Genomic DNA, 16,365 nt, shown 5'->3' on the forward strand with positions numbered 1-16,365 from the left:
TGTCACCCCCTGCTCCCCCCAGGGCAGGCAGGGGAGGCTGGGGACACTCTGGGTACCCTTCTGGCTGCACTGGCAGCTCTGGAAACCAGTGGCTTCCAGGACCAGGATGCTTTCCCAGGAAAGGTTGCAGCTTTTCTGGGAATGTCAGCTCCTTAATTAACCCTGAGCCTTGTCGCCTTCCTGGGGCGTGAACCCCCAGGCACGCTCTGCATCTGGCCCAAAGGGAGAGTGAGAAAAGTTAATGAACTACGTTCTTCAGCTTCACACAGAAGTTCCCCTGTTTCCCTGTGCCAAGCAACCTGAGAGATTCCCACAGCCTAATCTCTGGAGAGAGACAGCCTGTCTCGTGACTCTGCAAGTGCCACAGATCCCGGGCGGGTGAATCTGCCCTCCAGTGCCACGCAGAGATTCTTTCATTAAAGCCAAGGTTGCCATGGTGGGGTCCAGGGAGCTCCTGACAGATCTGGGCTGGGGAACAACAGCCAGCACACAATCTCATTAGCACCTGCAGCTCCAGCTGGTTATTGCATTGGGCTGCTTTGAATTTCCATTGTGTGGCCTCCTGCTTCTCACCCCTCTGGCGGCACGGGGAGCAGCTTTGGGGCACGTTGCAATCAGCCCTGCTCTGCCTGGCACAGGCACATCCCAGCGTGACAGGAGCCTCTCTGCAGGTGTTGGAGGAGCAGCAGCTTCTGCTCGGGCCTTGGGAACAAGGCAGGGTGTGGTGAGCTTTGCCACGCAGGGATATCTGTTATCACAGCAGCTCTGTGTTGGGGGAAGGAGCAGGTTCTGCCCTCAGCCCAGGGAAGAGCTGCTGGCAGACAGCAGAGCACCTTGCACTCACCTCTGCAATGGGAGAGGACAGTTCTCTCAGGGCTCCCAGCGCTGCTGCCCACACCCCCAGGCAGTGGCTGCCCTCAAGGTGACAGTCCCATGCGGGACCAGTCACACCTGGGGAGCTGGAGCATGTCACACTGGTGCTCAGGCACAGGGGGGCTGCAGGCCAGTGCATGCTGCAAGCAAAGTGACAGGATGGAGAGGTGCCACCCATCCCATCCCATCCCAGCCCATCCCATCCCAGCCCAGCCCAGCCCAGCCCAGCCCATCCCATCCCATCCCATCCCAGGATGGGTTTTCCCTGTCCACCATCACACTGACCATCTACTGAAGCACCCATGAGATGTCTGGGTCTGTTCCCTCACCAAATTCCTGGCAGACAGAATTCACCTTTCTGCAGAAATTCTCATATTTTCCAGCTTCATTTCTGAACGGAATGAAAATCAGAATGGTCCAACCTCAAAGCCAAGCCAGGATGCCAGGAGCATCAGCCTGAGCTTCAGTATCCACGGAAGGGCAGAGATTTGCTGTCCCACATCCTGCACCCCACCCTGCCCTCTGCCAGGCTCTCTCCGTGGCCAGTGCAATCTCCAAAGTGGGTGTGCTGAAGGAGCCCTGGGCCCTGAGGAGCAGGGCAGCACTTGCTGTGGCTGCTGTTGTGCTTCCAATTATCTCACATCTGCTGCTGCTCTCCGAGCGCCCACCCCACCTCGAGCGCCTGCAAGTGATTTGGTGCAGCAATAACAGAAATCACGAAACCTGAAATGAATCTAAACAAAAGGAATCTTTCAAATCACCCTTAACCCGTTGAAGGCCAGGCCCTGTGTGCAACCAGAGGTTTTGATGTGCTCCATGACACAGAACCAGCTTCTTCACCCAGTTCTTGGTGACCCACGGGAGCCCCCAAAGGCACAGCTGGCCCAGGCTCCCCAGCACGGGGGGTTGTTTGTGTTGGGTGTGTGTGACACACACGTGTGGGGCAGCCCCCCACAGCATCCAGCCTCTGCTGAGCAAACTGGGAGTCCCACAGGGACACTTGATGGCAGGTTCTAGAGTTTTCCATCTAGGAAAAGGAAGGAAGGAACGGATAGAAGGAAGGAACAGACGGATTTGCACTGGGAAAGTTGCTGGGGCATCCTGTTCTGCCCTTCCATCCATGTTATGTGAGGCAAGATTTAATGTCTCCTTAGCTTACATGCGCTGCTCCAGGCTCCACCTTTCAGGCCAGGCTCCTCCTGGGATGGTGAGATTGTTTTCACACTGGATTCTTTGGTCCCCAGAGGATCATCTGGATGCACACAACTGCTGTGATTGAGCAGCAGAGAGCAGCAACCATGACCTCAGCCCATTAATGGAGCTGTCCTACTCCACAGCCACTCTGGGGTTCCTGCCCTGGAAGCTCCAGATGTCCTCAGCAGTTTTATTACTCTACTCCAGAATTCTCAAAGGCCCAAATACATAAATAATAAAGCTCTTTTTTTTTTTTTTAATTATGTCAGGAACGCACCAGCTTCTTTCAATATAGCCCAATTCTGAGGCATTTCTGTGGGTTGTTGCAAATGACCTCCAAGCAGGAGGTTAATGCTGGTGGTTGTGGTTAGCAGTCACCCACGAGCTGGAGGCTCCTGACACTGCTAACAAGGCACATGTGTGGGAGCAGAGGATGAGGCGTGTGGCAGCACCAGCATTTCCTGTGCCTGGGGAGGGCTGGAGCTCTCTGGCAGCCCCAGATGCCAGGGCTCAGGTTTCCCTGACCTGCCACAGCAGGATCCAGGCGTGTGGCACCGGGCTGGCAGCAGCATGGTGCTGCCACACCAGCCCAGTGCCAGCTCAAGGACTGGGGCAACCAGTGCTGGCATGGAGGAGCCTCCTGCAGCCAAGAACCTCTGGAAGGGAAGCTCATGGGTGGGCAGCACCCTTCTCCCTCTGCCCCACATGTGCTCTCCTTTTCTGCTGGTCTCCATCATTAAGGGTCAGAGGGCTCAGATTTGGGCTAAAGATCCACCTTCAGCTAAGGCTGGTTGGGCTCTAATATTGGTTATTTCATTACAGAAATGTAATGAAATTACAGGGCCCTGCCTGGGTGGCAGTGAGCATCTCCCCACCCTGCCCTTGCAGCCTTTCTGTTCCAGCAGCAGAGAGCACACAGTGACCCACCCTCTCCTGTTCCCTGCTCTGCTCATTCCCAGGCTCCCAAATTCCCAAATAAGCTTAACCCCAACCTGTGTGGCCAACTGCAGAGCAGAGAACCGAGCATGGATTCCTCACATGGGGAGTGCCAGCAGTCCCACAACCAGCAGGGACTCATATTTCTGTATCCCCCCTTAGGAGTGTGGGTGCCATAATATAATTTGAGGGGTAAAAAGGAGCATTAGAGATGATTTATGCAATAAATAATGCCCACCTTTCCAGAGAGGCGTCAGATGAGGAAAGGTTGGGGAAGGATGAAGGGCGGGAAGAGGGTGAGCTCCCCCACAGAAAGGTGCCTTGTCGCCTCAAATCTGCACATTTATGAAGCCCAGTCTCATCTGTCTCAGTCAGATCAATCACTCCAAGCCCAGAACTTTCAGGAATTCTCCTTACAAGCTGGGAACTGCTTTGACAAACTGCACTGCCGAAGCAATGCCATTTTTACAGCAGCAGTGTCATTTCGCTGTCACGCTGTAACAGCTAGTTTTGCAGAGGAGAATCTACACTCCTTTTCCTCTGCAGTCACAGTAAATGTGTTTTTCACTTTCTTACCATGCTTAAAAATAGCATTAAGTTTTTGCTGATCACATGATTAAAAAAAAAAAAAAAAAAAAGACAAACTGAATGATGCAGGGAGTAAAACCATGTGGCACAGTAAAAACAAATTAGGCTCACATATGTTTTGTGTAACCCTCAAGACTTGTCTGTATTAGATATCGGTAATGAAAAGAATATTAAACTCTAACAGCACAGAATGCCATATGCTGAGGAATTCAAAGAGGAACAATGCATTTGCACAGGATGCTCCTGAATGGAAAATGCCCACAAATGAGCATTTTTTTCCTTAGCTGCGGAAAAAACCCCCGACCTATCACTCTTCTACTTTTCCATAGCTTTTTAGCAAGCTTTTAGGCACTGCTGTCACGTCACTGGAAGGTCTCTGTGCAGTCATCCCGTGATGCAGGGAGGGTGGGACACAGGGTGGGAATGGCCACGTGCACAGCAGTGGGAGCAGCGTGGACCAGGGGCTCTCCTCTGACCCCCAGCTCAGTGATGGCCACAGGAAACAGCCTTGGGTTCGCCCTGCACACCAGGGAGAGGCATGGTCCCCATTCCTATCCCCATCTCCATGCCCCCATCCCCATCCCAATCCCCATCCCTGTTTCTCCATCCCTATCCCTATCCTTATCCCTATCCCTATCCCTATCCCTATCCCTATCCCTATCCCTATCCCTATCCCTATCCCTATCCCTATCCCTATCCCTATCCCTGTGTCTCCAGCCCCATTCCCCATCCCATAATATCTCCACCCCCATCCCCATCCCTATCTCCATCCCCACCCCACCATCCCCATCCCCATCCTTGTCCCTTCCCCACCATCCTCATCCCCATCCCCTCCCCATCCCCGTGTCTTCATTCCCATCCCCACACCACCATCCCCATCCCCATGACTCCTTCCCCATTCCCATCATGTCTCCATGCCCATCCCCATGTCTCCATGCCCATCCCATCCCCTCCTCACCATCCCCATGTCTCCATGCCCATTCCACCCCCTCCCTACCATCCCCATCCCATCCCCGTGTCCCCTCCCCATCCCCATGTCTCCATGCCCATCCCATCCCCTCCCCTCCCCACCATCCCCATGTCTCCATGCTCATCCCCATCCCATCCCCACCATCCCCATTCCCATCCTTTGTCTCCATGCCCACTCCCATCCCCATCCCATCCCCTCCTCACCATCCCCATGTCTCCATGCCCATCCCCATCCCTTCCCCACCATCCCCATCCCCATCCCCACGTCTCCATGCCCATCCCATCCCCACCATTCCCATCCCCATCCCCATGTCTCCATGCCCATCCCATCCCCTCCTCACCATCCCCATGTCTCCATGCCCATCCCATCCCCACCATTCCCATCCCCATCCCCATGTCTCCATGCCCATCCCATCCCCTCCTCACCATCCCCATGTCTCCATGCCCATCCCATCCCTTCCCCACCATCCCCATCCCTGTGTCTCCATGCCCATCCCATCCCTTCCCCACCATTCCCATCCCATCCCCATGTCCCCATCCCCATGTCTCCATGCCCATCCCCATCCCATCCCCATGTCTCCATGCCCATCCCATCCCCTCCCCACTATTCCCATCCCATCCCCATGTCCCTATGCCCATCCCATCCCTTCCCCACCATTCCCATCCCATCCCCGTGTCCCCATGCCCATCCCCTCCCCACCGTGCCCACCCCGGTGAGCCCCGGGCCCAGCCCCGGGCAGAGCTCTCTCTCTCTCTCTCTCTCTCTCTCTCTCTCTCTCTCGTGTTTCTGCTCCTGTTTACGAGCTGTGAGTGGGGATCCTCGCCGTGACTCACCGCCCGCAGCCACGGCTCAACCACAACTGTAACTTTCCAGTTTGCCTCAGAAACAGGGGGGAGGGCAGCGTGGAGGGGGAAGAGCTGGAAAATGTTAGGAAAAGGCAGCAAAGTCTCTAAAGAGACCAGAGGCAGCTGAGAAAAACAACAAATGGCCTTAGTAGGATACTAACATTTTAACAAGAATTCCTTTAGTTTAATCACAATAAGATTCACCAAGAGGAGGAAGAAGCAGAAAGCTTCATCTGAGCGTTTAATGAAAAAATCTTCACAGTAAGGGCCACTGCTGCTGCAATTAATTCCCCTTGGTGGAGTTTCCATGTGCACCTCCGGAGTCAGAGCTTTCACGCCTTGGCATTCGCAGAGCAGCCAAAGGCTTGGCCCAGATTAATTTGCTTTAATCTTCTGTGTCTCCCTCTGATGTTGGTGGCATCGCAGCCATGCCACAGCCACTCTCTGGATGTCCCCAGCAGAACCACAGGAGGTAGCAGGAGGATCTCTTGGTGAGAGCAGCATCCACGAGGGCTCCGTGTCCCTGTCCCGTGAGACCCCCAGTGTCGCCACATTTCTCCTCACAGAGAAAAGCAAGGCACAATTCTTCCCAAGGATATTTCTGGGTTTCACATTCTCTGAACCTCAGAGAAAGAAAAAAACCAATTCTTATCTCGTTTACTGCTCCCGTGTTGTTCACAAGTGGAATGCATCGTGGAAGATTGTTGACCTGAAGGGAATGGTTGATTGGGTTCTGGTGCGAGTGTTTTGATTCACTGGCCAGTTGGATCCAGGGGTGTGTGTCAGGACTGACAGCTGACAGTCACGAGAGAAGTGCAGTGGAGTGCTTGGCAGATTCAGTTTAGATGTAATGAAACACAGTGTAATACAGTATAGAATAATACGGTATAAACCAGTAATTAATTAGCCTTCTGATGAGATGGAGCCCTCCTCATCATTCCTCCCGGACGTCGGGGGCAAAAATATCACGATACCCAGGTGCTCACAAGGGAACTGGCAATGCCCTGTCTGCAGTGGGCACTGGGGTGTCACAGCTGGCAAGAGCTGCCCTTGCCCTGCAAATAAAATAAACTCCCTTGGGTTGGACATGGAGAGCAGATTTTAGTGCCCCCGTGCCCAGCTGTGGTGCACAGCGGGCCGAGTCAGACAATGCAAGTGGCACGTCCTAAACGGCATTTTTAAAGGCTCGAAGCAAGCTTGTAAAGATTTTATTTGTACACGAGGCTGTAATGAATAAAGGAGCTGGCGCTGCTGCCTCTGCCACCCTCCGGGAGCCCTGTCTGCCTTCCTGGGGGCAGCACGCCGGGAGCAGCAGCCCTGACACCACAGCCTTGGTGGCTGGGCTGCCCTGGCACAGGGGACAGGGCACGGGGCGCGGGGGACAGGGGACAGGGACACAGACAGGGCACAAGGGACAGGGCACAGGGGTCAGGGTATGGGGCACAGGGAACAGGGGACAAGGCACAGGGGACAGGGCACAGGGAGCTGGGATCAGGGGACAGGGCACAGGGGACAGGGGACAGGGAACTGGGATCAGGGGTCAGGGCACAGGGGACAGGCACGGGGGACAGGCACGGGGATCTGGGATCAGGGGACAGGGCACAGGGGACAGGCACAGGGCACAGGGGACAGGGGACAGGGAACTGGGATCAGGGGTCAGGGCACAGGGGACAGGCACGGGGGACAGGGGAGAGGGCACAGAGCACAGGGGACAGGGCACAGAGCATGGGGAATATGGGATGGGGACACAGACAGGGGACAGGGCACAGGAGACGGCACAGGGGACAGGGCATGGGGCACAGGGCACGGAGCACAGGGGACAGGGACATAGACAGGGGACAGGGAATGGGGCACAGGGCACAAGGCACAAAGCTCGGGGCACAGGGGACAGGGATCAGGGATCAGGGGTCAGGGCACAGGGCACAGGCAGATGTTCTGATGGGGTCTCTTGCTCCCCCTGCACAGGGACCAGGGCACCTCTCCCCGTCACACTGCAGGTGACAAGGTGCCCTGTTTTCAGGCTTGCTGCTTTGGGAAGTATCTTATCCTAAACTTTGCATTTAACCATTTTCCTCGAGAAAAAAAGCAGGACACAGGGATGGTGAGGGGCCAGGGAGGGCTGTCCTGAAGCTCTTGTCCAGGACAGGCTGGAGCAGCTGCACATTGACCTGCTCTGAGCCTGGCTGCCCCCACCCCCCGTCATGCCACTCCTGGCTCCCCGGGCAGCTCCTGACCCCCCCGGCCTCCCCAGCACAAAATCCAGCGCTGCCCTTTCCCAGACGTCCTTCCCAGGCTGCACAGGGTGATTTCACCAGCTAATCCCGGGCAACTGCTGAACCATTGTCTGCCCAGCGCTGAGCTAGGATATTATGGCTGGGAAAACTTCCTTCCGATCTGCAAGCTGTGTGAACAGAACTTGTTTAAAATAGCTGCTTTGACAAACAAACAGAGCCAGCTCCATTTTCATCAGCATCTCCCCTCCTCAAACGTCAACATTTGCGTTTTGGGAACAGGAGATGGCCTTTGGAGCAGCCCCAGCCGAGGCCACGCGGATCCTCGCCAGCACTGCCGGCCAAGGGCAGGACTGAGGAAGATGCTGAACGGCCAATTTGGGCAGTGACAGAATCCCTGGTGTCCCAGCGAGGCCCTGCCAGCAGCCACTCTCCCTGCCCAAATCGTGGCCCCACAGGGTGCCTGAGTGGCGAGAGGCACCTCGGGAAGGGGCTGGTGCTCCTGGGTGCCTTCCCTGGGCTGGAAAGGAGCACTGCTGTCAGAAACGAAAGCTTGTGAACCACAAAGCACCCTGAGGACAGACTTTGAAGCTCACGTTGTTTTCATTTGGATGTCATTATTAAAAGAGTCACTTGCGTGTTTTCTGGTAAAACAGTTTGCTGCAATGTTTCCTCTTCTCCTCCCGCTGCGAGAAGAACCTGATGGGAGCACCCCTGGGGTGGGATGGGATGGGGTGGGATGGGATGGGATGGGATGGGATGGGATGGGATGGGATGGGATGGGATGGGATGGGATGGGATGGGATGGGATGGAGGTTTGTCTCATCAAACACCTCTGCAAGTGACCAGGGTGGAGATGGGGACAACATCCTGGGCACCATGATCTTGTCAGGCCCAGCTGATGCTGGGGGCCCAACCTGCCATCTCCCACAGCTGGGGCTGAAGCTGAAAAAGGGCAGGAACTCTCTGGGCTTCCAGCACAGTGTAGCCTTGCTGCAGGCAGTGCAGAGGCAAAAGGAAGGAGTTCTGTGGAAGAAGGAGAAGGCCAAGTGGGTGGATTGGTCTGCAGCCACTGCCACTGCTCAGGGCCACCCACCTGGCAGCACACCCTGCACAGCCAGCACAGCTGTGCCCATGGAGAGCCGTGTGCCACGGTGCTGCAGAGAGCCAGGCTGTGTCTAGAGGTGTCTGGTAAAGCCAGACAGTTAGGCTTGTCCAAAAACGAAGCAGCATGGCAATGGGGCAGGCAGGAACCCGGGAGCGCTGCTGCTGCCTCTCCAAGCCAGCTCTTGGGAGGAAAGGGTGTCCCGTGCTTTGGAAATCACTTTCGCTGACTTTTAAACCCAGAGGATCCCTGCTTAGCTGGAAACTACCCTTCCAACAGAGAAAATTAATTATGTCCCAAAGACAGTGCGAGAAGCAGCAAGGAGGCCAGCTGGAAGCAGCCTGAGCCCTCTCGCACCCAGGGCCAAGTTCCATTTCACATGACATCAGTGGGTGCTTTGAGCGCCGTGCCAAAGGAACCAAGGTCTGTCCCGGGTGCAGACAGCTGCCTGCACAGAGAGGAGAAAATCCAGGCCTCCGGATGGTGCTCCCAGTGCAAACGGATCCCTCCCTGCTGCTCGTTTGGAGGGGTTTGGAGTGCACTGCCCCGAGCCACAGCGTAGCTGCTCTGTCCCCAGGCTGTGTGAGGAGAGCAGCACCCAGCAGGCCTGTGCACCCCCATGGCCCAGAGAGCCCCAGAAAACACCCAGTTTGGGACTGGGCATCCCCCCGCCTCTTCTGCTGCTGCGGCAGCCCCGAGGGGTGGGGAAAACAAGGGGGGCTGCCTTGGGGGTGGTGGTGATGTGTGCTAAGTCCCTTTGCCCCTGGGGAGGGCGAGCCTGGCCATGGGAGATGCTTTCAGCCCTGGGGACTGGGCATGGACTGGCAGAGAGCTGTGCCCAGGGCCTCTCCTCCACCCAGAGCAGTGACACGACAGGACCCTCACTGAGGGAGATCATTGGCCTCCAGTGACAGCCCTTGGGGACAGCTCCCGCTGGGGTCAGCGCCCTGTGGGTGACACTGTGTGTGCAGCCCGTGTGGCACACAGCAGCCCAGGATGGATGTGTGCAGCCTGTGGCAGCAGCACCATCCCTGCACATTGTATTTTGGGGTTCCCAGACGAAGGAAGGAATGATGAATCTGACTCCATGTTCTCAGATAAAAAAAATCTCAGATAAATAATAAAATGTATTATTTTATGATACTATATTATATTAAAGAATATATACTAAACTATACAAAAGAATGCAGAAAGGATTCTTGCAGAAGGCTAAAAAGCTAATAATGAAAACTCATGACTCTCTCCAGAGTCTGACACAGCTTGGCACTGACTGGCCAAAGAGTGAAAACAATTCACATGAAATCAATGGAACAATCACCTGTGGGTAAACAATCTCCAACCACATTCCAAAGCAGCAAAACACAGGAGAAGCAAATGAGATAAGATTGTTTTCCTTTTTCTCTGAGGCTTCTCAGCTTCCCAGGAGAGAAATCCTGGGCAAGGGGATTTTTCCAGAAAATATGACTGTGACACCTGCAGACACTGTGAAGAAGGTGAACTGATTCAGCAGAAGGAAGAGAGGCCTGGGCACAGCCTGGGGGACACCACCAGCCTCAGCTGCAGTTGTGTGCCAGGCATGGTCCCTGCCCGCTCGGGTATCTCAGCTCCCCACACCCCTCTCCATGGCAGCACCAGTCCTTCAAGCCCAGCTCGCCACGAGGGCCATTCCTCCTGGGGCTGAGCAGGGCAGAAGGGGCCATGGGCACAGGTTCAGCTCAGCTCCTCTGGGTCCCTCCCTGCCCAGCTCCCAGGCTCCAGCCCAGCCAGGCAGCCTTGCCACGAGCTGGGGAGGCCTCGCACCACGCGCTGCTCCCCCTGCCAGCAGCGCTCAGGTTACACTTGACATCGTGAAGTGGCAGCAAAATGAATTTAATTTATTTACTTTTTAAATGCAATGGTGGAAAACAAAACATGTTGCAAAAGTTGTTTGTTTCGGAGCAGCCCTGCACAGACCCGCTGCAGAAGGAGTGGCTGCTGGCAGCTCGGCTCTTCGGAGACCGGCCATGGCTGGGCTCACACGCCGTGCCAAGGACCAGACGCCTGCTGGAGACACCCTCCCTCCCTCCCCGGGGGCACAGCCGGGCCCTGGACCAGCCCAGCTCCCTGGCCAGGGTGCCCACATGGGACCACTGGGCTGCAGAGCTGATGCCAGGCAGAGCCTGAGCAGACGCTGAGGCAGAGGTGCTGTGCCCTGAGCTGCTCTGCCCCGCGCCTGCCGCCTCCAGAGCAGGCAGGGACAACAGGGAGGCTGCCTGTCCAGCACCTCTGGGGAGAGGGGGCACCCAGTAGCGCAGCTGGCAGCTGCCCAGGTGGGCCAGGGTGTGGGGACGAGGTGGGAGCCATGGGCAGGGCTCAGCCACCCCAGCAGCAGCGGGAGTGGCTGCTCTGGCAAGGGGCTCAGCAGGGCTGAGTGTCCAGAGAGCCCAGCCCCGTGATGCACCCCGAGGCACCACCCCCCTTGGCCCAAACTTTCCCATGGCACCGTCAGCGCTCCAAATTTATGAGGGACCACCAAGCCTGGGCATTGTCAAGCACCTAATTGAAAACACTGTAAAGGCAACACGGCAGCATGGCCTGAGAGCCCATGCTGATGGCCACCCAGGTGCCTCGTGGCACTGGGGTCCCAGCGGGGCACAGCTGGCAGGCAGTGGCAGTGCCAGGCCAGGATCCCTCTTGGTGGGCACCGCTTGGCTCCGGGTCCATCCCAGCCAGGCATCTGTGGAAAGGGGAGAGGCCCCAGGGAAACCTCCCACAGATGTGCTGCCTCCCACGCAGGAGGGTGCTCTTTCCCAGAACTTTGGTTAGGAGATACTCATGAGTTAATTAATCCTTGAGTTTTTAAGCAGAGACATATTTATGAGCCCTGTAAGAGGCTGGGGCCCAGAGAGACATTTCTTTATTCTTCCTCCAGCTCAGCTGAAGGAAACCATAAGGGGAAAGAGCGACTGAGCCACGAAATCATGGAAGATGGACTTCAGGCTGGTGATGGGGAAACAAGCCCCAACTTGCCAGGGTGGGGACAGTGGACAAATAACTGCTCCCTTCCCTCCTTTGTCTGCTCATCCTTTGTCCACACTTGGTCAATGGGTGCTGGGGTATCTCCAGTTTGAAGTGCACATGTGGGGCTTGAGCACTCACTGTGAACCTCCCCAGCTCCTTCAGCTGGAAGGAAGATGTCCTGGTCTCATTTGTTCCCTTCCCTGTCACCTGTGGGGATCATTGGCCCCAGAGTCCCAGCTCCCCATGCCAAGGAGATCTGGCAGGCTTCTGTGTCAGGAGGTGTAGGACAAGGCTGTAAGCACGTGGGAGCTGCCAGCGGTGCCAGAGCCCAGAGCAGAGTGCAGCAGTGCTGAGAGCATCAGCCAAGGCCCCAACGTAAACCAAGAGTGCAGGACACATCCACTGTGCTGCTGTTGGGCTCTGCTGCATCCCAAGCAGCCGAGAAAATGTGTCATGGGGACAAGCAGATGCCTCCCTGGGCAGGGCACATTCTTCCAGGCTGGAAGCTTGGAACAGAGGCTCTTTGGCTTTACCCGTTTCCTCAGAGTGAGCTGCTCATGGCATTCCCTGTCTCTCTGCAATCACCAGTTTATCTATCCACCTCAGATGATGCTTCCTCGGCTTTACTGCACATCTTGGCCAATAGCAGCGGAGAAATGTGGCCACCACATGTTGGCAGCAATTGAATCCTGGGCACATTTTTTCTCTGCGCAGCCTTTAAGCTGTGGGAACCATTTCAAAGGAAACCATTCCCCCTATAACATGCTTGTGATCTGAAGATGTCTATTTAGATGGCAGCCCGGCATTAATTTAGCAATTCACTACAGAGTTTGGCGTGATGTTTAAAGCACTAAAATAAATTGTGGTGAAGTCGTTTCCCTCAAACCAGATTGTGTGGTTTACATTATTTGTCAACCTTAAGTACAACTGGCATGTTTGTATCACTCATGCAAAGCCCCATTGTGCCTCTCTAGAAGGGGGAAGAATCCGCACAGAAATGCATCCAAGTTCCTGCCCCGGCAGTTTCATGTCCCTGGGAGATCTGCCCCGGAGGCACGCAGCCCAACCGGCTGGAAGAGAGCCTGGGCTTTCCTCACGATGATGGGTGTTAAGTGCAGGCTCATATAGGTTATATTACAAAGGGCCGATTTAATCAGAGGCAGATTTGCGCTCTCCGCCCGCAGTGCCTGAACTCCGCCGAGCCGCGATGGCTCCGACACACCCACGGGAGCGCAACACACGCACGCTGCCCCGAGGATCGGCCTGGGGGGCACCTGGGGGGCTGCTCCCACACCGAGGAGGGTGCTCAGCGCTCAGCCCACCCTGCTGCCCCACCGCCCTGCTGCCACCTGCCCTGCCCGCTGTGCCCGGGTGTGGCCAGGGACAGCAGGGAGGGAAGGGACAGGTGAGGGAGGGAAGGGGACAGGTGAGGGAGGGAAGGGACGGGTGAGGAAAGGCTGCCCCGAGCTGCCCACGGGGTCTGGGTCTGTCTCTGGCACTCCCCTCCCTCCGCGGGTTGGTTTGGTGACATCCCAGGCGTGCGGGACAGCCAAGGGCAGCCAGGACGGTCTCGCTCAGGGACACCTGGCGAGGCGTCCAGGCTCAGAGGTCGCCCCAGGCAGCGCTGCGGGGGTCCCCCGTGTCGCTGGCCATGCGCGGCTGTCCCCGCTGCCCTCGGCTCCGGTGCTCCGCGCTCCGCGGGACAGCTGCGGGGTCAGGCGGGGGACAGCACGGCGACACTTTCGCCAGCGCCGCCGGGAGCAGGTTGGCGGGGCGTGCTGTGGTGTTGCGCCTGCCTCTGGGCGAGCAGGCGGGATCTCGTCTGTGATCTCAGCGCTTTATCCCTTCCTTCCCTCGCCTCAGTCGCCGCCGCAGCCAGAGAAATCCCCGGATGGCTGTCACAGCTCTCCGCACACAAGCTGCGCTGGCAGCGCCGAGGGTGTTTCATTCCTGCACCTCCCAGCGAGTCCCCGCTGCCAGGAGAAGGCCGTCCCGTGGAAGCGGCCGGGGCTCTGCCCTGACACAATCGCGCTCGCACATCTCTCCCGGCCCCCGGCAGCTGTCGCAGGCTCCCAGCCCAGGGCTGTCCCCCACCCCGCCGAGCCCGCACCGGGACAGCGGGACCGTGGGGCAGCTCTGCCCTGCAGGATAGCGGCTCCCTGCCCTCCTCCCGGATGGCGGCATCACCAACCCTCGGGATCACTGTCCAGTGACCAAAATCCTGCTGTTCCATCTTCCCCAGCCCCTCTAAGCCCCTCTCCCTCCACCTGCCCTCCTCTGCGGGTCTCTGGGCCCTGCCTGGAGCACGTTTCCCCCCCGTGCCCCCAGAGCGGCTTGGCAGCCGTGTGCCCTCCGCGTTCTTCTCGCAGCAGCTCCCCAGCCGCATTTCTTCTGCAGCATTTCTGAATTGCAAGAGACACCCGATTTTCTGGAAATTAAGTTGAGACAACAAAAAGCTCTGTTGCTCCCCAGAGCTGTGCTCTGGCCACGGACATGTTTGTGCTTTCACTGGGTGGTGGCAGAAACTCCCTCGCTCGAATGGGAATTCCAAGGGACGAGCAGAAGCCGAGCCAGGCTGGGCAGACGTGTGGCAGCCCCGGCTGCTGTCCCCTCTTGTCGCAGGTACCCGGGCCAGCTGCTCTCGGCAGCGCCTGTCGATGAGACACTGCCCAGAAGGGCTGCACAAAAGCTCCCAGCCACGGCATTAAGTAATTGTCACATTTTTCTTCTGTAAGGATTAACGTTCCTGCTAACCTTGCAAACCTGCATTGAGCCATTGTCACCCCCCGAAAGGCGGCACAATCGCCGAGGGATTAGGGTGTCTGCGGAGCAGCCTGTCCCCCCTATTGTGCGCTCCCGGCGGGGGGGAGGAAATCCTGCGACATCAGCCGATGTCCCTGCGGCGGGGACGCCAAATTCACTGCCGGCCGGGCACACGGCAGCCCCCGGGGAGCCGGCACCCCACCGCCTGCGGTGGCACCTGGGAGCGGTCCCTGCGGCCGGGAACCCGGCCGGGCTGATGGCACCTCCAGCACGGGCAGCCCCGGGCACCAGCGAGCCGGGCAGCCGCCAGCCCTGTCCCCTCAGGGCAGCAGGTTTTGCCAGTGACCGAGCTCTTGGGTGCTGAGGAAATCCCGTAAAAATTTAGCAGGAAATACAGAGCCATAAAGGGAATTTCCCGGCATTTTTGCCAGCTGTCGGCAGTGCCCGCTGTGCGCGCTGTGCTCAGGCACCTGGCAGCCGCAGCAGGACCGTGGCCAGGCCAAGCTGCATTAGCAGCTCGTTCCCGAGGCTCTCCCTTCGGAGCAGGAGCAGATGAGCACAGACCGATGTTCTGGGGAACAGGACTCCAAACCCTGCAAAAAGCTCGGGCTTGCAGACAGGCAGGACAGGCAGAAGCTGTGTTGCAAGGATGCAAGAGGAAAAAAAGGAATGCTGAAGCAGACCCAAGATTTATGTACGTGGGTCCCAGGAGGGTCCTACAGAGCTTATAAATGACAATACATATTGTCATTCAACCCCCATGCTCAGTAGCAAAGGAAAAGGAGTGGGAAGTGTCTCCAGTGCTGGGGCCATTGCACAACAACAGAGAATGGAAAAACAAACTCATCTGCTTCTCCCCAGAATCAGCACCCCCACTCCCGTGGTGCTTTCCCAAGAGACAGAGCCATCCCTTCCAGAGAGCCACGGGGGAGGATGGGGACAGGAGAGTCCCGAGTGTGGTGCCCAGGGGAGCAGAGCCTGGCGTCCCTTCTGTGGTGCCCAGTTTGGACTGCTCAACCAGAAAAACCAAGCTGCAGCCTTCTGCTCCATGCAAATAAGGACTCTTCCAACCAAGACAGAGAGAAGTCTCCATGATGGATGTCTCTGAGTCCTGCAGGTGTTCATTTCTGGACAAGAGCTGGCTTCTGGGGAGGCTGGGCTGGGGCTGGTCTGCTGCAGATCCGCACCAAGAGGATCTGTGGTGGCACATGTGGCATCTGGATGCCTCTGCCCAGCAGGATCTGGATTTGCCAGCCCTTTGGCAGGGCACTCGGTGTTTAGAAGCCAGGATTGTTACTGCTGTGCAGTGGGATTTCATGGCAGTTTTTCATAAGCTTTGCACGTGTTTGATAGTACAAATAGGAACTGAATCTTCCCACAAGTGACAGCAGCCTGGCTGCCTGGGGGCCTGCTGGGGCTTAAGAGGAAAGATGTCCATTCACAGTCAGAAACTGTATTCACTGAGCACACGGGGCAATTTGGCTTCTCTTCTCTGGCATCATGGCAGGGGAAGGGGCTTCCCACTCTGCCTTGAGGATGTACAGGTGATTGTGCACAGAAAAAGAGCACTCCTAAAGCCAGACAGCAACCTGGAGCTCCTCTGCTAAATCCTGCACTGGGGAGCTTTCCCTGGACACATCTGCTGAAGGAAGAAATGGGTTTTGCATTTTGATCTCTTTTGCTTCATCTGGAGTAACTCTGAGAAACAAGTCCTGCAGTCAAGCTGGCTCTCCTTGGTCTCATCTCCTGAGGCTGAAATGAGCCTCCATGGACTAGGAAGGACTATTGAGGCCACTCAGAGTCCCCCTGTGCCTCTGTGGGGCTTCTTCTCTTTGAATCCTCCTCAGACCACACCTTCTG

The sequence above is a fragment of the Motacilla alba genome, chromosome 23 (assembly GCF_015832195.1).
Source record: "Motacilla alba alba isolate MOTALB_02 chromosome 23, Motacilla_alba_V1.0_pri, whole genome shotgun sequence".
Taxonomy (NCBI): Eukaryota; Metazoa; Chordata; class Aves; order Passeriformes; family Motacillidae; genus Motacilla; species Motacilla alba.